Raw genomic sequence first — 25,323 nt, 5'->3', positions numbered from 1 at the left:
TGATGGAGTACTGGGCTGATGGGTGGATACTTGGTAGTGTGGATGAGCAGAGGGATCTTGGTGTCCACGTACACAGATCTCTGAAAGTTGCCACCCAGGTAAACAGTGCTGTGAAGAAGGCATATGGCGTACTGGCTTTTATTGGTAGAGGAATTGAGTTCCAGAGTCCTGAGGTCATGTTGCAGTTGTATAAGAGTCTGGTGCGGCTGCATCTGGAGTATTGTGTGCAGTTTTGGTCACCATACTATAGGAAGGATGTGGAGGCACTGGAACGGGTGCAGAGGTGGTTTACCAGGATGTTGCCTGGTATGGTAGGAAGATCGTATGAGGAAAGGCTGAGGCACTTGGGGCTGTTTTCATTGGAGAAAAGAAGGTTTAGGGGTGACTTGATAGAGGTGTACAAGATGATTAGGGGTTTAGATAGGGTTGACAATGAGAATCTTTTTCCACGTATGGAGTCAGCTGTTACGAGGGGGCATAGCTTTAAATTAAGGGGTGGTAGGTATAGGACAGATGTTAGGGGTAGATTCTTTCCTCAGCAAGTCATGAGTTCATGGAATGCCCTGCCAGTAGCAGTGGTGGACTCTCCCTCTTTATGGGCATTTAAACGGGCATTGGATAGGCATATGGAGGATAGTGGGCTAGAGTAGGTTAGGTGGGCTTGGATCAGTGCAACATCGAGGGCTGAAGGGCCTGTACTGCACTGTATTTTTCTATGTTCTATGTACATAGGTATCAGAGAGATGCAGAAATGGCTCAACTAGCAGCAGTATTTGCCTAATACAGTATGCTTTACTGAATTTATCATTAAAAAAGGCTTTCAGCTCCCAAAAGGAACAGTGTAGTTTGAATCTGGAAATACCTCAGTATGACTACTGTCCATGACAAACTGTTCTCTCACTGTTAATGACATTGACAAACGTAAACTTGCTGACCTCAAGACCCAATGGCATTAAAGATCCAAGGAAATGTGGGTTGTATGAGCAGATGATGATTAGGCACTTCCTGTACTTGGCAGCTTCATGTTTAAATTGGAATTTTTTTTCCATGACAGAAGCATACAGAACCAACTTCTCATTCTCATGCATGCACGGAACAAACTGACAAAAAAAAACTGTTAATTTAGTTGAAATTCTTCAGTGCTCTCATTACTGAGATCAATCTCTTAGTCATGTTTGAATTGACCACTCTGCAATCTCTATCTTAGGAAGCAGACTCCAAAAAGGTCAAGAGTAAAAGTGAATTGTTGAGTAAAAACCAGGGATGGGGCACACATACCATGTGGCCTACGAGCACTGGGTGGGGGACGGTTACGGACAACATAGCAAAAAAAGTGTATCTTGGGTCAAACCCAACATGATACAGGCAGCAGTGTCAGTAGGTGGAAAATGAAAACCTAAAAATGTTAAACTATATTTATACTGTCTGACTCATTTCCTCAAGCATTAAAATTCTGTGGATTTGCCCTGATCAAACCTCAAGGGGAAAGTGAGGACTGCAAATGTTGGAGATCAGAGTCAGTAAGTGTGGTATTGGAAAAGACTGCATCTGAGGAGCAGGAGAGTTGGCATTTTGAGCATGAGCTCTTCATGGGGAGGGGAGGGGGCGTGGTCAAGGGGCTGAAAGATAAATGAAAGGGTGTGGGGCTGAGGCAAAAGTAGCCAAGAATGGGATCGGTAGATGAAGGTGGGAGTGATGGTGATAGGTCGGAGAAGAGGGTGGAGCCGATAGGTGGGAAGGGAGATGGACAGATAGGACAGTTCAAGAGGCCAGTGCCAAGTTAGAGGGTTAGGTCTAGGATAAGGTAGGGGCAGGGGAAATAAGGAAACTGGTGAAATCGACATTGACCCAGTGTGATTGGAGGGTCCAAAGGTGGAAGATGAGGCCTTCTTCCTCTAAGCATCGGGAAGCTAGAATTGTGGTGGTGGAGGAAGCCAAGGACTTGCATGCCCTTGGAGTGGAAGGAGGAGTTGAAGTGTTTGGCCACAGAGCAGTGGGGTTGTTTAGTGCACGTGTCCCAGAGATGTTTTCTGGGACGTTCCGCAAAACAAGTCTTTCAGGATCCCAGAACGTACAGGTCCAGTGTCAATGTTGCAAGTGACACCGCCAAACTGTGGCCACCCAATGCCTGGAGGAAGAACGCCTCATCCTCCACCTTGGGACCCTCCAACCACATGGGATCAGTCGATTTCACCAGTTTTTTTCATTTACCCTGCCCCAACCTTATCCCAGATCCAACTCAGCACCACCCTCTTGAACTGTCCTACCTGTCCACCTCCTTTCCCACCTATCTGCTCCAACTTATCACCATCATTCCCTATTTTCATCTCACTATCACATTCCCAGCTACCTTCGCCCCAGCCCCACACCCCTCCCATTTATCTCTCAGCCCCCTTGGGACGCCCCCCCCCCATTCCTGATAAAGAGCTCATGCTTGAAACGTCGACTCTCCTGCTATTTGGATGCTGCCTGACTGACTGTGCTTTTCCATCACCACAATTTTTGAGTCTGATCAAACTGCAGTACATTTAGAGAACACTGAAAACGCAACCTTGTGGAAGCACATACATATGAAGTGCCAAACAGGGCATGCACATACAACATCAAATGGGCAGGAAAAGGCCTGCTAAAAACAACAGCCAGAGTGTCATCACTAAACACTGCTGCTCTTCCTTTCCCAACTCTCCTGGAAGAGGAGGTTAAAAAACAGCTTTAAACAAGCAGCAAGAGAAAAAGGGAAAGTGAGATTGGTGGGTGTTTTTAGGGAAAGTATGGGGAATGTTGAACAAACAGGAACATGACAAGGCAAGGGAGGGCGACCCGACTGACTAAAGGGTCAGCAGTCTGAGAAACCTGGAACAAGAGGCCAACTCATACAAGGCTGACAAAAAATAACAGGGGTCAGGTTTAGTTAAAGCAACATTGTGAACATAACCTCGTAATCAGTAGAAAATAAAAATAATGAACTTGCTTCTAAATCTGCACCCTAAAATTCTTGTCACCCAAGAACAGGTTTCCTGTCTGAACTGTTTAAAAGGATATGGCATGGAGAACTCACCCACCACTGCACAACTCAATGGACTCAAAACTCAAACAAGCACAAACACAATGTAATCGAGATCAAGTTTTCTGTCTGAATGGTTTGTCTTAGTGAGCTGCAGCAGACCAGATCTTCAGCAAATCTGACTTGAGATTGTCATAAAGATGTTACCTGGAATCAAGCACTGGCTGAGAGAAGGACTTCATTTTCTAAAGCCTGAGCTCTGATGAGAAGATTGAGTACATGCTATAAAAGTCATGATTTGGAGATGCTGGTGTTGGACTGGGGTGTACAAAGTTAAAAGTCGCTATAAAGTGAGTTGGCTTCCTTAATTACATCTCACTACAGTTTAGCTGTCTCAAAGAGCTTACATTATACAGTAGTTTCACCTCCACACCCACGGGGGGTACGTTCCAGGAAGGACTGCGGAAGCCCAAAACCGCAGATAGGACTGAACCCATTCAATTAAGTGGGAAATGTACCTTCCCGGCAGCCTCCTGGTCCCTGGTTCTGGAACATTCCCTATAATATACTTTTTAAAAAAATCATCGAATCCCTACACTATGGAAACAGGTCTTTCAGTCCAACAAGTCCACGCTGACCCTCTGAAGAGTAACCCATCCAGACCCATTCCACGACCCTATATTCCTATATTTACCTCTTATTAATATATCTAACCTATACATCCCTTAACACTACAGACAATTTCCCACGACCAGTTCACCTAACCTTCACCTCTTTGGACTGTGGGAGAAAACTGAAGCACCCGGAGGAAACCCACACAGACACGGGCAGAATGTGTAAACTCCACACAGACAGACAGTCACCAGAGGCTGGAATTGAACTCAGGTGCCTGGTGCTGTGAGGCAGCAGTGCTAACCCCTGAACCACTGTGCTGAATATGTTCTAGCTGCGGTAAAACGCGGGTAACTGAAACTGTGGAAAATGATTCAACGAATATGGGGCTCGCCCTGTAATACTGCAAGTGCAACCCAAAATGTGGGAGTCCCTCTGAACACACTCAGACCAATGACATTTGGTCCATTCCTATTCCTTGAAAATGCTTCTGGTCTGCTTCACTATGAGGGTCAATCTTGTGAACATATGTTTCCAAAGAGGCAGCTGAGGGAACAGGTCATTTCAGGATCCCAGAATGTGCAGGTCCAGCATCAAGTGACACTATTGGTTCATTACCTTCTTGGTATCCAAATAATGATCAGACATTCGAGTATTAGAAAGTCTTATTACTGCAAAAGAGCCATGGAGTCATAGAGATGTACAGCATGGAAACAGACCCTTCGGTCCAACCCGTCCATGCCGACCAGATATCCCAACCCAATCCAGTGCCACCTGCCAGCACCTGGCCCATATCCCTCCAAACCCTTCCTATTCATATACCCATCCAAATGCCTTTTCTCGAGATCTGCTATCAAATGGATTTTCCTAGTCCACAAGCATATGAAACACCCCCATTATTATTTTTCCCATGCCTTTTCTTTCTCCTGGTTTCTTTTCTTCTCCTCGTCCTTACTACTGCCAGGAGACCTGTGCATAAATCCCATCATGGTCTATTCTCCTTGTCAGTTCCTCAGGACTTGCCATATCAATAACCAACTGAGTGGGATCAGAATCTCTCTCTCTATAACAGAATCCTGTGAAGGAGAATTCAGTTCATGGGCAAAAGCCAGTGTAAAACCTTGCACAAATGCAGACAAGGTCATTAGGATAGCAAAACTGAAAAATGTATTGCTGGAAAAGCGCAGGTCAGGCAGCATCAAAGGAGCATGAGAATCGACATTTCAGGCATAAGCCCTTCTTTCAGCCCACTGGCTCATATCAGCATTTACCCTCCACATGGCTCCCTGTGCACCAATTCATCTAACCTTAACAAACACCGAATGCTGGAGAAACTCAGTGGGTCAGGCAGCATCTGCAGGGAGAGAAACAGATTAACATTGAGTCCAGTATGACTCCTTTTCAGCATTTCATTCAATTTTAATCAGCACAAGCTTCAACACAAGGAGAAGGATCTGCAACAAAATAAATCTCATACCAGGAATTTACTCCAGGTCATTGTAAATTTGACAGAAACCCAGCTGAAATAGATTATCAGGTCAATATTCTGTTGAAGTTGGATTTTTGATGGAGAGAAATCCTCAGCACAAATCTCTTCAGTTGAGAAGTGCACAACTGTGCACCACATAACTATCAGCAAATAGCAGTTCTATTGCAAGCCAATCCACCTAAAATGTTGCAGTGAAAAACAATTGAAAACTTTAAAATGTCACAAAAGCAAGTTTCTTCATGCTATTTCTGACAAGGATGTGAACCACCCAGCTACATATTTTTCTTTGTGTCTTGGCACTGGCTTTGGTAAGCCTAGTTTCTCATAACTGTTAAGCAACTGCTGGTGCTGACAGATCCCTGGCGATTGGAGACGATGCAATGTGTAGTTATCTTTCTGTGCAGGCCAGTGCAGGCCTGCTTCCACTGCTGGACAATGTGAATCAGTGGACTTTGTCAGTTCAAGTTCAGAAGAGCAGACAACTTGTCGTGCCAATTCTCAACTATTTACACAAGAATAAAATCAGCAGCTTTTGTCTTTTTATTTAAGTTGAAACTACAGCCCAATTAGATGAGAAAATCAGCCCACTCAGTCTGAGTTATTTTCCAAGTGCAAACGAGACAGTCTCAGTCTTTCCCATTGTCCCTGTAATTTCTTCTCATTCAAGTATTGTCCAATTCCCTTTTGAAAGCTCCCACTGATTCAGGATCCACCATGCTGTTAATCACATGTTCAACCACAGATCACTGCAGCTGAGACCAAACTTTCTCAACAACTGACAGCATTAGCTCATGCTGACATGATGCTGCAAAACAGTCTTGAGTAAGGGAGTTGGGAGGTCATGTTACAGCTGATCAGGATTTTGGTTAGGGCACTTTTGGAATACTGCACACAATTCTGGTCTCCTACCTATCGGAAGGATGCTGTGAAACTTGAAAGGGTTCAGAAAAGGATGTTGCCAGGGTTGGAGAGTTTGAGCTGGAGGGAGAGGCTGAATAGGCTGGGGCTGTTTTCCCTGGAACATCAGAGGCTGAGGGTTGACCTTAAAGAGATTTATAAAAATCATGAGGGGTGTGGATAGGGGGAATGGACAAGGACTTTTCCCGGGGTAGGGGTCCAAAACTAAAGGGCACAGATTTAAGGCAAGAGGGGCAAGATTTTAAAAAGGAGGTGGTGCACGAAGAGGGTGGTGCATGTGCGGAATGAACTGCCAGAGAAAGTGGTGGAGACTGGTACAATTAGAACATTTAAAAAGGCATCTGGATGGGTATATGTATAGTAGGAAGGGCTGAAGAGGGCTTTGGGTCTAATGCTGGCAAAATGGGACTAGATTAATTTAAGATATCTGGTCAACATGGATGAATAAGACATGTGGTACAGCTCTATGACTCTAACCCTGGTAGAGTAATCTGGTACTAACAGGTACAGCTCAACAAGGCTGCAAAAATAAATCCTCAGTTGCAGGGAATAACTTGCCTTTATTAAACTTGTACTACATTACACTTGTGGGCAGAGGAGTTTCATTAACAGATTACTTTTGAGGTAAGCACCTTACCTAAAAAAAATGGTTTCCACATTCACAGTAAACAGCACCAGTCTTTCAGGTGTCCTTCACATGGCAACCTTTTCCTACCAATTCCATGTACTCAGGAACAACAGCCATTTCTACTGCCAGAAGCTAATCCTTGGATATTTATTATTTCTTGCAAGAGGTACTTCAGAAAACTCACTTCATACTGGGTTTGCTGACTATCATGGAGCGCGATTACACAAGGCAGCTAAGATTAGACAATACTTATGCAGCTTTGAATACTGATAAACCTGCAAAATCAGCACATCACACACAAACAAAAAGAATTCTGAAAAATAACCCAAGTTAATCAAATCTTAAAGTAAATTCTCTAGCTCCTACACTTCATTCACCAAATTAAGTTGCCCAGCAATTGTGTTAGTTTTATTGATGACACCTTCATTGCTTTACTTTAACCTTGTGTATGTAACAAGGGAAATACAAGCAGGAGTCATTGCTAACAAAAACCCCTCCAATGTTAAGTTGACAGAGTTTAAATCACATGTTGGAATGATGATAGATGAACAATGCAGCTAATTCCATTCATTTATTGACCTTTTCTGGTGGATATGCAACGTTAACATGAGGCCAAACCAGAAGAATCCTGAAGATCTGTTACATTATTCATTATTTAATACTGTCTGGTTATCACATTCCCAGAGAAAAATAAAAGTCAGCTCTTCTGGACTCTGATGCTTTCCAGGAGTGCAAGGTCAATCATGGCACTGACCCTCAGTCAGATGTATGCACTTCCCACTGGGGTCAGTCAATGGACAAGGATGAGGAGGAACCTTGTATCCTCTCACACACAAACAGAAAGAAAACAAAAACACCTTTATTGTTGAAATAATAAAACTGGGGATAATGGAAATCTGAAGCAAGAGAAACTGCTGGAGATTTTCAGCATGCAGTCTTCGATTTAATAGTGAGTAGAGTGGGTTTGTTTTGGTTATATGTTTTAATGCTGTCTGTCTCGATTAAAATTTAAAAATATAAAACTCAGGTACGAGGTTAGCCTGGAGCAGTGATTTTTAGAGCAGTAAGACTGTGCTATTTTCAGTAGATTGTTATGGTGCCAAGATGGCCTTGAGTAGAGCGATGTCCTCTTCTTGTCGGATGTGGGAGATTAGGGAGAATTCCCATATTACTGATGATTATGTCTACAGGCAGTGTTTTTGGTTGTGAATCCTATCAGATTGCATGGATCGGCTGGAGTAGCAGTTAGAAGCAATGAAGAATTTACAGGAGCTAGGGGATGGGAGGGCTGGCAGTTATAGAAAGGGAGAAAAACCACAGATACAGTCTTGTAGATGGATTACTGCCAGGAAAGGTTAGAGAGACAGGCAGGTGGTGCAGGAGTCTCCTGTGGCTATCCTCATCTCAAATTGGTTTGCTGTTTGGGAAAATGTAGAGGGGGTGGTGGTGATGGACTCTCAGGGGAATGTACCGCAAACAGCCAAGTTTCTAACTGAGGGGTACATCAGGTTCTAAGCGGTCGATTGTGATAGGGGACTCTCTAGTCAGAGGTACAGACAGCGACAGTGAGAAATCTGAATACTGTGTTGCCTCCCTGGTGCCAGGATCAAACATGTCTCGAAGAGATTGCAGGATATTCTCAAAAGGGGAGTGGGACCAGCAGGAGGTCATTGTACACTTTGGAACAAATGACATCAGAAGGAAAAAGGAGGAGACTCTGAAGGGAGAATAAAGGAAGTTGGCAGGAATTTAAAAAGGAGGTCCTTGGGCATAATAATATCTGGATTACTCCCAGTGCTATGAACTAGTGAGCAATAAGAGGATAGAGCAGATGAATGCTTGGCTGAGGAGCTGGTGCAGGGGAGAAGGGTTCATACTTTTGGATCATTGGAATCTCTTCTGTGGTAAAAGTGACCTGTTTAAGAACAGAATGCACCTGAATTGGAAGGGGATGAATATACTGGCAGGAAGATTTGCTCGAGCTGCTCAGGAGGATTTAAACTAGTAAGGTGGGGGCTGGGACCCAGGGAGGTAGCAAGGGAAGAGATCAGTCTGAGACTGGTACAGTTGGGAAAAGAAGCAAGTCAAAAAGTCAGGACACGCAGAAACAAAGCAGAAAGCGTGGTCAATTAAACTGCATTTCTTTCAATACAAGAGGCCTAACAGGGAAGGCAAATAAACTCAGGGCATGGTTAGGAACATGGGACTGGGATATCGTAGCAATTACAGGGACATGGCTCAGGGATGGGCAGGACTGGCAGCTTAATGTTCCAGGATACAAATGCTACAGAAAGGATAGAAACGGTAGGAAGAGAGGAGGGAATGCTGTTTCTGATAAGGGATAACATTACGCCTGCAGTTAGGGAGAGTATTCCTGGGAATACATTCAGGGAAGTTATTTGGGTGGGACTGAGAAATAAGAAAGGGATAATTACTTTATTGGGATTGTACAATCGACCCAATAGTCAGCAGGAAATTGAGAGACAAGTTTGTAAAGACATCTCAGTTATCTTTAAGAATAATATGGTGGCAATGTAAGGGGATTTTAACTTTTCAAACATAGACGAGGACTATCATAGTGTTAAAGTTAAGATGGAGAGGAATTTGCGCATACAAGAAAATTTCTTGATTCAGTATGTGGATATAGCTATGAGAGAAGGTGCAAAACTTGACTGACTCTTGGGAAATAAGGCAGGGCAAGTGACTGAGGTGTCAGTTGGGGAGCATTTTGGGGCCAGTGACCATAATTCTATTAGGTTTAAAATGGTGATGGAAAAAGACCGGATCTAAAAATTAAAGCTCTAAATTGGAGAAAGGCCAAGTTTGATGGTATTAGGCAAGAACGTTCAAAATCCGATTGGGTGCAGATGTTTGCAGGCAAAGGGACGGCTGGAAAATGGGAAGCCTTCAGGAATGAGATAACGAGAGTCCAGAGACAATGTATTCCTGGTAGGGTGAAAGGCGAGGCTGGGAGGTATAGGGAATGCAGGAGGAGTAGAAAAACTGAGATTTTGGTCAAGAAAAAGGAGGAAGCAGGTGTCAGGTAAAGGCAGCAGCAATCAAGTGGATCCTAAGAAGAGTATAAAGGCAGTAGGAGTACACTTAACAGGGAAATCAGGAGGGCAAAAAGGGGAAATGAGATAGCTTTGGCAAATAGAGTTAAGGAGAAGCCAAAGGGTTTTTACAAATACATTAAGAACAAAAGGGTAACTAGGGAGAGAATAGGGCCCCTTAAAGATCAGCAAGGTGGCCTTTGTATGGAACCGCAGGAGATGGAGGAGATACTAAACGAGTATTTTGCATCAGTGTTTACTGTGGAGAAGGACAAGGAAGATATAGAAGTGGAGAAATAGATGAAGATATCTTGAAATATGTCTGTATTACAGAGGTGGTGGTGCTGGATGCCTTAAAATGCATAAAGGTGGATAAATTGGATTATCGATAGTCACAGGTTAGGTGCCAGAAGACTGGAGGTTGGCTATCGTGGTGTCACGATTTAAGAAAGGTGTTAAGGAAAAACCAGGGAACGGTAGGCTGGTAAGTCTGACATCAGTGGTGGGCAAGTTGTTGGAGGGAATCCTGAGGAAAGATTATATATGTATTTGAACAGGCTATCCCTGATTAAGGATCATCAATGTTGCTTTGTGCATGGGAAATCATGTCTCACAAACTTGTTTGAGATTTTTGAAGAAGTAACAAAGAGGATTGATGAGGGCAGTGCGGTGGATGTGATCTATGTGGACTTCCGTAAGGCGTTCAACAAGGTTCCTCATGGGAGACTGGTTAGCAGGGTTAGGTCTCATGGAATACAGGGAGAACTGGCCATTTGGATACAGAACTGGCTCAAAAGGTCAAAGTCAGAGGGTGGAGCCCTGTGACCAGGGAGGACCACAAGGATCAGTGCTGGGTCCACTGCTTTTTGTCATTTATATAAATGATTTGGATGTGAACATAGGAGTTGTAGTTACTAAGTCTGCAGGTGGAGGTATAGTGGACAGGGAAGGTTACCTCAGAGTGCAATGGGATCTTGATCAGATGGGACAATGAGCCCAAGAGTGAACAGATGGAGTTCAATTTAAATAAATGTGAGGTGCTACATTATTTAAAGGCAAATGAACACAGGATTTGTACACTTAATGGTCATGTCTTGGGGAGTGTTGCTGACCAGACCTTGGAGTGCAGGTTCATAGTTCCTTGGAAGTGGAGTCACAGGTAGATTGGATAGAGTCATAGAGATGTACAGCATGGAAACAGACCCTTCAGTCCAAACAGTCCATGCCGATCAGATATCCCAACCCAATCCAGTAATACCTGCCAGCACGTGGCCCACATCCCTCCAAACTCTTCCTATTCATATACCCATCCAAATGCCTTTTAAATGTTGCAATTGTACCAGCCTCCACCACATCCTCTGGCAGCTCATTCCGTACACGTACCACCCTCTGCGTGAAAAAGTTGCCCCTTAGGTCTCTTTTATATCTTTCCCCTCTCACCCTAAACCTATGCCCTCTCGTTCTGGACTCCCCCACCCCAGGGAAAACACTTCGCCTATTTACCCTATCCATGCCCCTCAATTTTGTAAACCTCTATAAGGTCACCCCTCAGCCTCCAATGATCCTGGGAAAACAGCCCCAGCCTGTTTAGCCTCTCTCTTTCGCTCAAATCCTCCAACCAAAGCAACATCCTTGCAAATCTTTTTTGAACCCTTTCAAGTTTCACAACATCTTTCTGATAGGAAGGAGACCAGAATTGCACGCAATATTCCAACAGTGGCCTAACCAATGGCCTGTACAGCCGCAGGATGACCTCCCAACTCCTGTACTCAATACTCTGACCAATAAACGAAAGCATACCAAATGCCTTCTTCATATCCTATCCACCTGCGACTCCACTTTCAAGGAGCTATGACCCTGCACTCCAAGGTCTCTTTGTTCAGCAACACACCCCAGGACCTTACAATTAAGTGTATAAGTCCTGCTAAGATTTGCTTTCCCAAAATGCAGCACCTCATATTTATTTGAATTAAACTCCATCTGCCACTTCTCAGCCCATTGGCCCATCTGATCAAGACCCTGTTGTAATCTGACGTAACCCTCAGCTCTCCACTACACCTCCAATTTTAGTGTCATCTGCAAACTTACTAACTTGTACCTCTTATGCTCACATCCAAATCATTTATGTAAATGACAAAATGCAGAAGACCCAATACCGATCCTTGTGGCACTCCACTGGTTACAGGTCTCCAGTCTGAAAAACAACCCTCCACCACCACTCTCTGTCTTCTACCTTTGAGCCAGTTCTGTATTCAAATGGCTAGTTCTCCTTGTATTCTGTGAGATCTAACCTTGCTAATCAGACTTCCATGGGGAACCTTGTCAAACGCCTTACGGAAGTCCATATAAATCACATCTACCACTCTACCCTCATCAATCCTCTTTGTTACTTCTTCAAAAAACTCAATCAAGTTTGAGAGACATGATTTCCCACGCACAAAGCCATGTTGACTATCCAAATACATGTATATCCTGTCCCTCAGGATTCCCTCCAACAACTTGCCCACTATTGACATCAGGCTCACTGGTCTATAGTTCCCTGGCTTGTCCTTACCACCCTTGGCACCATGTATACCAACCTCCAGTCTTTCGGCACCTCTTCTGTGACTATTGATGATACAAATATCTCAGCAAGGGGCCCAGCAATCACTTCTCTAGCTTCCCACAGAGTTCTTGGGTACACTTGATCAGGTCCTGGGGATTTATCCAACATTACACGTTTCAAAACATCCTGCACTTCCTCCTCTGTAATCTGGACATTTTGCAAGATGTCACCATCTATTTCCGTACAGTCTATGCCTTGCATATCCTTTTCCACAGTAAAAACTGATGCAATATACTCTTTTAGAATCTCCCCCATTTTCTGCGGCTCTACACAAAGGCCGCCTTGCTGATCTTTGAGGGGCCCTATTCTCTCCCTAGTTACCCTTTGGTCCTTAATGTATTTGTAAAAACCCTTTGGATTCTCCTTAATTCTATTTGCCAAAGCTACCTCATGTCCTCTTTTTGCCCTCCTGATTTCCCTCTTAAATATACTCCTACTGCCTTTATACTCTTCTAAGGATTCACTCGATCTCTCCTGTCTATACCTTACATATGCTTCCTTCTTTTTCTTAACCAAACACTCAATTTCTTTAGTCACCCATCATTCCCTATACCTACCAGCCTTTCCTTTCACCCTAACAGGAATATACTGCCTCTGGATTCTCGTTATCTCATTTCTGAAGGCTTCCCATTTTCCAGCCGTCCCTTTACCTGCGAACATTTGCCCCCAAATCAGCTTTCGAAAGTTCTTGCCTAATACCGTCAAAATTAGCCTTTCTCCATTTTTGAACTTCAACTTTTAGATCTGGTCTACCCTTTTCCATTACCACTTTAAATCTAATAGAATTATGGTGACTGGCCCCAAAGTGCTCCCCCACTGACACCTCAGTCAACTGCCCTGCCTTATTTCCCAAGAGTAGGTCAAGTTTTGCACCTTCTCTAGTAGGTACATCCACATACTGAATCAGATTAGATTAGATTAGATTAGATTACTTACAGTGTGGGAACAGGCCCTTCGGCCCAACAAGTCCACACCGACCCGCCGAAGCGCAACCCACCCATACCCCTACATTTACCCCTTACCTAACACTACGGGCAACTTAGCATGGCCAATTCACCTAGCCCGCACATCTTTGGACTGTGGGAGGAAACCGGAGCACCCGGAGGAAACCCACAGAGGAATCAGAAAACTTTCTTGTACACACTTAACGAATTGCTCTCCATCTAAACCTTTAACACTATGGCACTACCAGTTTATGTTCTGAAAGTTAAAATCCCCTACCATATGCACCCTATTATTCTTAGGGACAGCTGAGATCTCCTTACAAGTTTGTTTCTCAATTTCCCTCTGATTATTAGGGGGTCTATAATACAATCCCAATAAGGTGATCATCCCTTATTTCTCAGTTCCACCCAAATAACTTCCCTGGATGTATTTCCAGGAATATCCTCCCTCAGTACAGCTGTAATGCTATCCCTTATCCCCCTCCTCTCTTGTCTCCTTTTCTATCCTTCCTGTAGCATTTGTATCCTGGAACATTAAGCTGCCCATCCCTGAGCCATGTTTCTGTAATTGCTATGATATCCCAGTCCCATGTTTTTAACCATGCCTTGAGTTTATCTGCCTTCCCTGTTAGCCTACCTTGTCCCTACCTGCCCTGACTGTTTGACTTGCTTCGGTTCTCAACTGTAGCAGTCTCAGATGGATCTCTTTCCTCGCTATCTCGCTGGGTCCCATCCCCACCATACTAGTTTAAATCCTCCCGAGCAGCTCTAGCAAATTTCCCTGCCAGTATATTAGTCCCTTCCCAATTTAGGTGCAATGTGTTCTTCTTGTACAGGTCACTTCTACCCTAAAAAGAGATTCCAATGATCCTAAAATGTGAATCCTTCTCCCATACACCAGCCCCTAAGCCATCTGCTCTATCCTCCTATTCCTGCCCTCACTAGCTCGTAGCACCGGGAAGGCGGCGTTTAGTATGGTTTCCTTTATTGGTCAGAGCATTGAATATTGAGGACATTGGTTCGGTCACTTTTGGAATATTGTATGTAATTCTGGTCTCCTTTCTATTGGAAGGATGTTGTGAAACTTGGAAGGGTTCTGAAAAGATTTACATGGATGTTGGCAGGGTTAGAGAGGACGAGGCTGAATAGGCTAGGGCTGTTTCCCCTGGATCGTTGGAGGCTGAGGGGTGACCTTAGAGATTTATTAAATCATGAAGGGCATGGATAGGTTAAATAGACAAGGTCTTTTCCCTGGGCTTGTTGAGTCCAGAATTAGAGGGCATAGGTTTAAGGTGAGGGGTAAAAGGTTTAAAAAAGGACCCAAGAGGCAATTTTTTCATGCAGAGGATGGTCTGTGTATGGAATGAGCTGCCAGAAGTAGTGGAGGAGATTGGTACAATTACAACATTGAAAAGGCACCTTGATGGTACATGAATACGAAGGGTTGAGAGGGGTATGGGCCAATTTCTGGGAAATGAGTCTAGATTAATTTTGGATATCTGGTCAGCATAGATAAGTTGGGCTGAAGGATCTGTTTTTGTGCTGTACATCTATGGCTGGCAGCATCTCAGGAGAGAAAACAGAGTTAACATCTTAATCCCAATGTCAGGTCACTGAACATAAAGCATGGAAACAGACCCTTCAGACCAACTTGCTCATGCTGACCAGATTTTTTAAAACAGAACTAAGCCCATTTGCCTGCATTTATCCCATATCCCTCTAAACCTTTCATTTCCACATACCTGCCCAAGGAAACAACATCAAGCTCATGGTACACAGAACTGTGGTGGCTCTCACCTCTTACATGGTTCTGAGACATGGACTGTCTACATTGGCAACCCAAGGTGTGGAGCAGTACCACCAACGCTGCCTGCGCAAGGTCCTGAGAACCTGCTCAGAAGAAAGCTGGTACTAACACCAACACCCAGCATCGAGTGACTGACCACCCCCTGATCAGCTACGATGGGCTTGGCACACGGTCCACATGACCAACACAAGATTACCGAAGCAGGTGTTCTACTCCCTGCTCCAAAATGGCAGGCAAGCACTAGGAAATGCTTTAGTGATACCCTCAAGGCCTTTGCGATGTAGGGTGACTTTCCCAATGACACCTGGGAATCACTTGCCCAATACCATGCAAAGCGAAGGGGTTGGAGGAAGAGCGCCTCATCTTCCGCCTGGGAACCCTCCAACCACAAGGGATGAACTCAGATTTCTCCAGTTTCCTCATTTCCCCTCCCCCCACCCTGTCTCAGTCAAATCCCTCTAACTCAGCACCACCTTCCTAACCTGCAATCTTCTTCCTGACCTCTCCGCCCCCATCCCACTCCGGCCTATCACCCTCACCTTGACCTCCTTCCACCTATCGCATCTCCATCGCCCCTCCCCCAAGTCCCTCCTCCCTACCTTTTATCTTAGCCTGCTGGACACACTTTCCTCATTCCTGAAGAAGGGCTTATGCCCGAAACATTGAATCTCCTGTTCCTTGGATGCTGCCTGACCTACTGTGCTTTTCCAGCAACACATTTTCAGCTCAACACTCCCCAGAGCCCTACCATTAACTTTGCATGTCCTTCCCTGGTTAGTCTTACAAAATGCAAACCTCACATTTATGTGCATTAAATTCCACCTGCCATTCCTCAGCCCATTGGTCCAACTAATCAAGATCCCATTGTATTTTTAGACAACCTTCCTCATTGTCACTAAACCACCAATTTTGGTGTCATCTAAAATCTATTTGAAGTTTAAAAGTAAACACAATTATATCCTTGGCCAGACCTCCAAAAGATAAGTCCTCTGCAATGCTGACATTGCAAAATAATAAACATCTAATCACATGGTATGGCAGGTCAAAGTTTTAAAATGGACTTCATGCCTTAAAGAGACAGATTTTAAAACAAAATATTCATGCTCAGCTCTTCTAAGTACAGCACATGTGGTCTGAGGAGCCAGCTGGCATGAAGCATGGTTGGTGGATGATGCCTAAAATGTGATTTATATGTATATTAATATCATTTATTTTAAGCTTGGGTTCTTAGTTCATTGTTGTTTGAATTAGTAACATGTGGGTTTTGTGTTTGATGTTAATAATTAATTTAGGTATTTTTGTAGCCATGGTGATTTCTTTCAAAGCTCAGAGTTTGGGTGCCAGGTCTAGAATTAATGGGTTTTGCACCTGACTAATGAATTTGTTTACTTTTGACTGCTTTATTACGACCAAGGTAAATAATAGGGCCTCAAGATTTGTTCGAGATTTCTGGAACTTAAGCTTAAGGGAAAGAGTTCAGTTTACAGAAAGTGTTTTTTTTTGTGTTGTACTGTGGAATTTTGGGCAGTTCTGAAGACCCTGGATGAAGATAGCTGGCGGATCAGTGGTTCTAAGAAGAGAAGACAGTGTAGGACTTTGGTGTGGGTATTATACGAGATGTGCCTTTGGGTACTATACACAGCTTTGTTTTCTTTAAATTCATAAATTATTTGGAAATAATGGATTATAACTTTATTCCTTAAAAATTATAGAATGTGTGTTATCTAGATAATTTGGTTTACTCTATTTTATCATTTTTATTAATAAACAGCTTTTATTGCAAATAAAAACAAAACTGCATTATTTGCTCATGTTTCAGCAAGAGATCACGGAGTTAAAACCCAATAAAACTAAATAAAAACATGATCCATCAAGCCAGATTTCAGTCTGGTCTCTAACTTGTCCAATATCAGCTGGGATCATAACATTAAATCAAAGAATGGAAAAAATGAAACTGGGCTTATCCATCTCTTTCTCTTGTTTAGTTAACATCTTCAAAAACAGGACTAAGGACTAACTCAAACAAAAACAAATTGCTGGAATAACACAGCAGGTCTGGCAGCACCTGTGAACAGAAACAAAGTTAGTGTTTCAGGTGGGGACCCTTCCTCAGAACTGAGCTTTTCCAGCAACTTGTTTTATTTCTGATTTACAGCATCCTCAATATTTTTGGTTTTTACTAAGGAGCAATTCAGTGACAATACGCAGGATGAGGGTTGAGGTTCTGGATGGGAACGGTTGGTATTAGACTTCACAGCTGGCAAGATCTCAAACAGGTTAAAAATCAAAACTGCAAACTTTGAAATTTCAGTGCTTTGTGAATATCTAAACACAATGGTAAGAGCTGCAAAGCTGTTAGAAAGCAACGGAAATCTGTTTAAAGAATGTTCAGGATCCCAAAAGAACAGTCACAAAATAAAGTGCTCCGGCACATATACAGTAGCTAGATTTAAGCCAGGGCAATGAAGCCAACTCTATTAAAGTCAGTGAGGCAAGGTAATCTTTGATCACGAGTCGGGAAACATTTTTGCTTGATAAAGCAATTTAATTCAATTCATGCATTAGGCCAGCATTCTTCTGGCAGCCACTCAATTAATGAGCAGCTACTTTCGGTTGGACTTGGACACGTGACCGAAGAACTGTTTGATCAGCTTCTGCCAGACTGATTGACAAACATGGCCTGTGCCCCTCCATCTCCATGAGATGACACCAAAAAGTACAAAGAAGCAAGTACTACAGTCTTTGTGGCTAAGTACTTGAGTTTGCAGATATTCAGTTCTAGAATACAAATCAGCTCATACAGAGATAAATTAAAATCCGAATTAGAACAACCATCGGAGCATTAGGATTTGATAAGCAAACATCCTTGTGGAAAAAGATTGCAAGCAGGTGGTGCTTAAGTAATCTGACTCACGATATCAATAATTTCCATAGGTTGACAGAGAACTTGGATTCAGCCAGAAACCTGTACAAGTACTTAAAGGCAGTGGTCAGTGACAAGACCTGACTTTGTTTAAGTGAGCTGAAAATGTGTTGCTGGAAAAGCGCAGCAGGTTAGGCAGCATCCAAGGAACAGGAGAATCGACATTTTGGGCATGAGCCCTTCTTCAGGAATGAGGAGAGTGTTTATATGAGCTCTACCGAACAAGTTGCTTCCACATAGTGGTTATAGATTTGGTCAAGGATACAATCGAACGACAATAACATCTCGGACATGAGGCAAAGTATTCCTTGTTGGGTAAACGAAAACAGTTCCTTGGACACACATAGCTCACTGTTCCAAATAGGAGTTTGAATCAATATAAAAGTTAAAAAATCACCCAACCCCAGGTTAAATTCCAACAGGTTTAATTGGAAGGACTGGTTATTGGAGTGCTACTCCTTCATCAGGTGGTGGTATCTATAACTACCTGAAGGGGCAGCACTCCAGAAAGCTAGTGCTTCCAATTAAATGAGTTGGACTATAACCTGGTGTTTTGTGATTTTTACCTTTGTTTACCCCAGTCCAACACCGACATCTCCAAATCATGAACCAACACAGATTAGTTACTGAATGATACGATCACACCCAGCTTAATTTCAGTGACACTTTGGAAAGTAGAATTAAAATTGGTGGCCTCACTTTAGTTCCCACCCCACCCCCCCACCCCGATACATTCGCACTACTGAATAAAATTCCAGCTAACATGCTTTCACAGCCTCACAAAATATTACATGTATTTGACAAGATATGCATGCAGTACTAAATATAAACCACTTGCTCAACAAAACTCAATCTAAACCCTTGAAATTCACACAGACATATCATGCATCTCTGTACAAAGAATGCTGAACATAGCATTTCACAGCAATTAACTGGTGATTATTTTTTGTATCCATAAAGCTGTAAAGTCACATTATTCACAGCACTGTGTGAACATGTTAAAGACATCAAGCTGTTGGCTATACACAATTATTTTAAATAGCAAACCCAAATCACACTTTATTTTTACTAAACTCACACTGTATTGTGCAACAATGGAACTGCACAAGCTCAAGACACTGATTCAAAAATCTCAGGTGCCTTTGGTCAGAACCACGATACTGAGGAGAATGCAAGTACCTTAAAAGAAAGCAGTTCAGTTTTGCACCTATGTTTTGCAATCAGAGGGACTCAGGAAATCCATCAGCCAAGCAGAGTTTCAGGCTCATTGACCAGGAAATTTATTCCAACAGTATCCCAAAGAAATTATGAGATATGACTAGGTTATTAAGATTCAATAAAAATCATCTTTTACTCTCACGGCGTAATGACACAGCCCACACACATTCTAAAGCTAACTTGGGTCATGCTAGGTATGCTGACATGGCACAACCAAACTTCAAGTTCCAAATCTAATTATATTGAGAAACTCAAAACTTCAATTTCATCCTTTAGGTCATAAAATAAATTGATTAAACTATTGCCATGCACCCGCCTGCAAAATTTCACAGCAATCAACTGCAAATGCTTCTTGATACCACAACGATTTGGACCGCAGTGCAGTCACCACAGACCAAGAACAAGTAGTGTACTAACATCTACAATACAGGATGCCAGCAGAAACCAGATCAAGAAAACATAGATAACGAAGGCTGATTCTTATCAAGATGATTTACCCATCCAGAAAGATCCCAGAGTCATCATTAGAGCATTCAAGATTTTTGCCTTAAATGTTCTATTTGTTAGTTTATTCCATATGTTACACCTCTTTTTTATTTTGTTCCTGTCCTCAAAGTGGAATAAAGTAACCTCTACTTTGAACTAGCCTTGTTCTTTTCAACGCTTCTCAGAATTGCTTTTAATGTTTGATTATATAATTATGTTTTGTACAAGTAAATTGTTCTTGCTGTATTGCTACATAAAATAATATCCTGGGTAAATATTTTTAACACTTTTAACAATCATACAATCTTGGTTCATGGCAGTTGTTTCAATGTGTCTTTGCCCGAATTAGACGCACATTCAATGTCTGATCTAAGCCACTTTCAAACTGATCATGAACTCTTCCACCGGTTCACTATTTCAATGGAATTCTTGCCCATTATAAAATGAAAACAAAAACAATTCTGAGGATTCCTAGGCTGCAATCTAATTTTGGAGTTTAAATATTCTGAACTGCTGCTCAATATTTAATGTGCAATTTTGAAGGTTCTCATTAAGACCCACAGTCTGCATGTTAACCTATAACACAAATGATTTGGAGGTGCCCGTATTGGATTGGGGTGTACACAGTTAAAAATCACAACATCAGGTTATAGTCCAACAGGTTTAATTAGAAGCACTAGCTTTCGGAGTGCTGACGAAGGAGCAGCACTCCGAAAGCTAGTGCTTCCAATTAGACCTGGTGTTGTGTGATTTTTAACTCTTGCACAAACACTTCCGTATTTGAAGTTTTTGCACTTTTGGTTGGAAGAAAGCAATTTTTTGTCATGACCTGCTGCTAAAAACAGTTCCTTTGTCTCTGCAGAGTTACAGGCAGATAGGAATGACTTTTCTCTCAGATAAAGGAGGCCAGTTTTAACAATGCAAACAAGCGAAGGAGACAAACAAACATTACTCTCCCAAAACCTAAATTGCTTCCACAAATATTTTTGCTCCAACTTGGTGCTAATTTTCTATTTTATTTCAGGTTCCAGTAGTCACCAGATTTGTGTACCACACTTAAATGATAAGGAAAAGGACAAGCATTTCATATAAATCATTAAACTTTATAAGTTTGATATTTTTGCAACCTTCAGCCTACTGTTTGCAAGCTCTGAAACTTGCATCTCCAAGTACAATCTAAGTTTGGGAGAGAAATTTTAAAAAATATATGCAGGCAAATTTTCTTTGAGTTCAGATGGAAATAGAGGGTTGGATGTCCTTTATCCAAAAGTTTCGGGACCAACTGTTTTTTAGATAAGGGACATCCAACCCCTATTTGAATTTTTGGATACACTTAGATCAAATACAGGTCTATTTGGGTCCTTTTTTTCTGAAAAAGGTCTGTTTTCAAGCATGTAGATAAAGCACATCCACCCTGTAGCATTAAAATTTCAAATGTTTAATATCAGGTTTTCTTTTCGCTTTACACTTCACCTCTGTTCATAACGCACGTCAGAATGCTTCAGCTACATTCAGCATCATGCAATCACCCAACAGGCACTGACTATCACTCAGGGCTTGAACAGATCACAACATAATAGCCCTCCAAAGGGCTAATGTACAAAAAAAATCTGCAACCTAAAATTATCTACTAAATGCCACAGAGCAAGATCTCATCCCAATTGAAACTCTTGGGCTTCTCCATGCCATTAGTATTTTGCATCTTCATTAATCCTTGCTTTGTATAATACATGTCAGCCGAACTCAAACAATTACAGCTTTTAATAGGAATGGAGGTGTATTTAATACATTCAAAAAACTACTCGGGCCGGGAGGGAGGATTTTTCTGGTGACTGGCGCCAGTCATGGTTCATTGCCTGAATATCGTGTCCTAGTCTAAACCTTATAGCCCCAATACCTCTTGACATTTACACAAAGAGCCAGACAAGCACTGGCACTAGGAGGCAAATTCAGGCTGCGATACTCATTGGTAGTAATACCTTGAGATGAAGACACAAGTACAATCACGAAGACAAGTTGCAAGGGAAAAGAAAGGCTTCAATTGCATTAAGTGGAGAATACACGCTCGCTGCCTCAAATGATTTTTAGATTAGATTACTTACAGTATGGAAACAGGCCCTTCGGCCCAACAAGTCCACACTGACCTGCCGAAGTGCAACCCACCCAGACCCATTCCCCTACATTTACCCCTTCACCTAACACTATGGGCAATTTAGCATGGCCAATTCACCTAACCTGTGGGAGGAAACCGGAGCACAGGGAGAACGTGCAAACTCCACACAGACAGTTGCCTGAGGAGGGAATTGAACCCAGGTCTCTGGCGCTGTGAGGCAGCAGTGCTAACCACTGTGCCGCCCATAAATGATCAGAAGCATTTTTCTTCAGCTGGTTAGGAATGTACTGCAACTGCAACATTTAACACTGAATCCTGGAGGAAGAATTGGAACTAAAATGGATGTTCAAACACAGTATCAATTTAAAATCTGTCTAACTAGTTTAAAGAGGAATTTTGAGAGGAACGAATCAGGCAGAGTTTTCACCATAATATGCATCAATAAAATTATAATAATGAGTGTGCTACGCCTTTGGTAGTCGGACAATATAGCTTATTAAACGTACTGTCTCAGCTATGACAAGAGGAAGGACTATTTTGGAGACAAACAAAACTCTCACACCAACTATTGAAATACAATCCAGTGAGAGCAATTTCCCACCATATCATTCATAAACAGGATGTGGGTGTCACCAGCAAGGCCAGTATTAATTCTCACCCGTAATTCCCATCAATAAGATGGCGATCAGTTGAGAGCTGTGGGCCTGGAGACACATGCAGGCCAGGCCATGTAAAGATGGCAGTTCTCCTTCACAATGTGTTATTAACAAGCTAGATAGGTTTATACAACAATCAAATTTCCCAGTTACCAACACCGATACCAGTTTTTTTCAAACCCAATTATAGATTTATTGGATTCATTTAAACTCCTCTACTTTCAGTAGGATTTGAACTTGCGTTATTCATCCAGGATTGTCTGCTAACAGAGTCACTGTGACAGTTATTTTTCCATACGAAAACTAGATTCAAACAGGGACCATTTTAAACTAAGGCTATTTTGCACAAATTGGTAATATTTCTTACTTTAATAACCGCAAGTGCAGTTATTATCTTCTGCCAAGCACAAGGCATTCCCACGATGGTCATTCAAAATAGATTACTACCTGTTAAACAGAAGATACAGTGTTCATTGCAATTTGCCTGTTTCCATTGTGCATTGGTGTAACTATTGTCCTCCCCCACAAAAGGATTAAACTGGGGGTTCTCAACTCCACCACTTCAGTTAGATAATTAAGGAGAATGGGTTAAACAATGATAAAAAGGTGTTCAGAGAGGTGAAAATTTAATTAATGGTAACCTTTGATCAGCTGAGGGAGAAATCTTTCTGTACAGATCAAAACCAAAATCAGCTGATTTGGGAATTGCCCCAGACCCAATTTGAAAAGCAGCAGGCAAATCAAACTCGCTGCATAACTGTTCATATATCAGGGCTAATATTTCTGCCAAGTACTTTGAGACTAAAAGGTAATTGGATCAACTCCCAATCAGTGGCACTTTGCACATACAATATTGTCTGGGTGCAAATCTAATATTCAATTTAGAAAAAAAGTTGTTTTTTTAATTCATAAGTCGGACATGGGTATTGCTGGCTGGCCAGCATTTATTGCTGGTCCCTAGTTGCCCTCGAGGTGGTGGTGAGCTACTTTCTTGAACCACTGCAGTCCATATGCTGTAAGTTGACCCACAATGCTCTGAGGGAGGCAATTCCCGGATTTTGACCTAGTAACACTGAAGGAATGGTGACATATTTTCAAGTCAGGATGGTGAGTGGCTTGGAAGGCCACTTGCAGGGGATGGTGTTCCCATGTATCTGCTGCCCTTGACCTTCCAGATGGAAGGGGTCGTGGGTTTAGAAGGTGCTGCCTGATGATCTTTGGTGAATTTCTTCAGAGCATCTTGTAGATGATAAACAATGCTGCTACTGAGCACTGGTGGTGGAGGAAGTGGATGCTTGAGTATGTGGCGCCAATCAAGTTGGCTACTTTGTTCTGGATGGTGTCAAGCTTCTTGTGTTGTTGGTGTTGCATCCTTCTAGGCAAGGGGTGAGTATTCTATCACATTCCTGACTTGTGCCTTGTGGATGATAGACAGGCTTTGTAATGGCAGGAGGGGAGCTACTTGCCATAATATTCTTAGCCTCTGACCGGCTTTTGTACCACTGTGTTTATGTGGCAGTCCAGTTGAGTTTCTGGTCAAGGATGTTAGTGGTGTGGGATTCAGTGGTGGTGGCACCATTGGTTAGATTGTCTGTTATGGAGATGATCAATGCCTGGCATTGTCCAGATCTTGCTGCATTAGGACATGGACTGTTTCAGTACCTGAGTCATGAAATGGTGTTGTATGTTGTACAATCAATGAACATCCCCATTTGACCTGATGACACAGGGAAAATCATTGATGAAGCAGCTGAAGATGGTTGGGTCGAGGACACTACCCAGAGGAACTCCTGCAGAGATGTCCTAGGAGTGGAGATGACTGACCTCCAATAATGACAACTACCTTCCTTTGTACCAGGGAGGAGTGCAACCAGTGGAAAGTTTAAATCGATACCCATTGATTCCAGTTTTGTTAGGGCTCCTTAATGTCAAGGACTGTCACTCTCCCCTCACCTCTGGATTTGCAGTTTAACAGTAACAAACATGAATGCTGCACCTACTATAGAAGGTGTTGAGCATACAGGAACATTGACACTCAAAAACATCAAAACGTAGTCTGCTCCAGTAGCATTCAGGAGCCCTTCATAATGTGAAAATGGAGCCCTTCATAAAATAGATTTGACACTGCACTCCTGCTCTACTGTGGTCTGTGTCAAGTTGACCTCTGTGATTCTGTACTCTCGAGTTTCAAGCATTGCTTCAGAATTATACTGACACTAACAGCAAATGGGTAATGACAGTACAACTGCACTCCAAAAAGAGATGTCAGACGTAAAAATAGAGAAGATACAAGGTTGATCTGAAGTTCCTGATTTACTTTTCCATTGCGGTCCAAATATTAAAAAAAGGAAGCAGAGTGTTGTGTCATCACGTTCCCAGGATGGGCCAAAGGCTTCTACAACAAATGAATTCTTTGGGGTGCAGTAGCTATCATCAGGTAGGTAAATGCAGCAGCCAATTTGATACAAAATCTCTGTTAGAAAAGGAGTACAACGAGCCCATTTGCTGGGAGTGCTGGATGAGCCAAGAACATTGCCTGGACCGAAGAGGCATCTGATCCTTATCAAACAGTGTCGAAGGAACTTGTGCATTCACTTCAACAGGGAGAGAAAACCCATTTATTTCATCTGAAAGAGTGGCTCTCCATCGTCGGACATCAGGAAGTGCAGAAACAAGAACTGGCAGCGTTAAAATCAGAAAATCTGAAACAAAGCAGCCCTTACTGTTTCACCATAATGGCACCTTTTAACTAATAGGCAAATTGCAATAAAAAGGTTTTCCCTGAACCTTTACATTTTGTACAGAATTCCACAGCTTACTACACAGGCCATTTGACCCAACTAGTTGACACCAGCATATGTTCCACA

The 25,323-nt window shown here is 42.5% G+C and overlaps 1 protein-coding gene across 3 annotated transcripts in view; it reads right to left on the bottom strand.

Moving 5' to 3' along the window:
• sipa1l3 (signal-induced proliferation-associated 1 like 3) overlaps window positions 1-25,323 on the bottom strand; it is a 246,985-nt gene that overhangs the window by 106,059 nt on the left and 115,603 nt on the right. The gene's annotated exons all lie outside the window — the stretch shown is intronic.

The sequence above is a fragment of the Hemiscyllium ocellatum genome, chromosome 47, assembly GCF_020745735.1.
Source record: "Hemiscyllium ocellatum isolate sHemOce1 chromosome 47, sHemOce1.pat.X.cur, whole genome shotgun sequence".
NCBI classification, from domain to species: Eukaryota; Metazoa; Chordata; class Chondrichthyes; order Orectolobiformes; family Hemiscylliidae; genus Hemiscyllium; species Hemiscyllium ocellatum.
The sequence above is the reverse complement of the archived record's forward strand: the minus strand, read 5'-3'. Positions and strand labels throughout refer to the sequence as shown.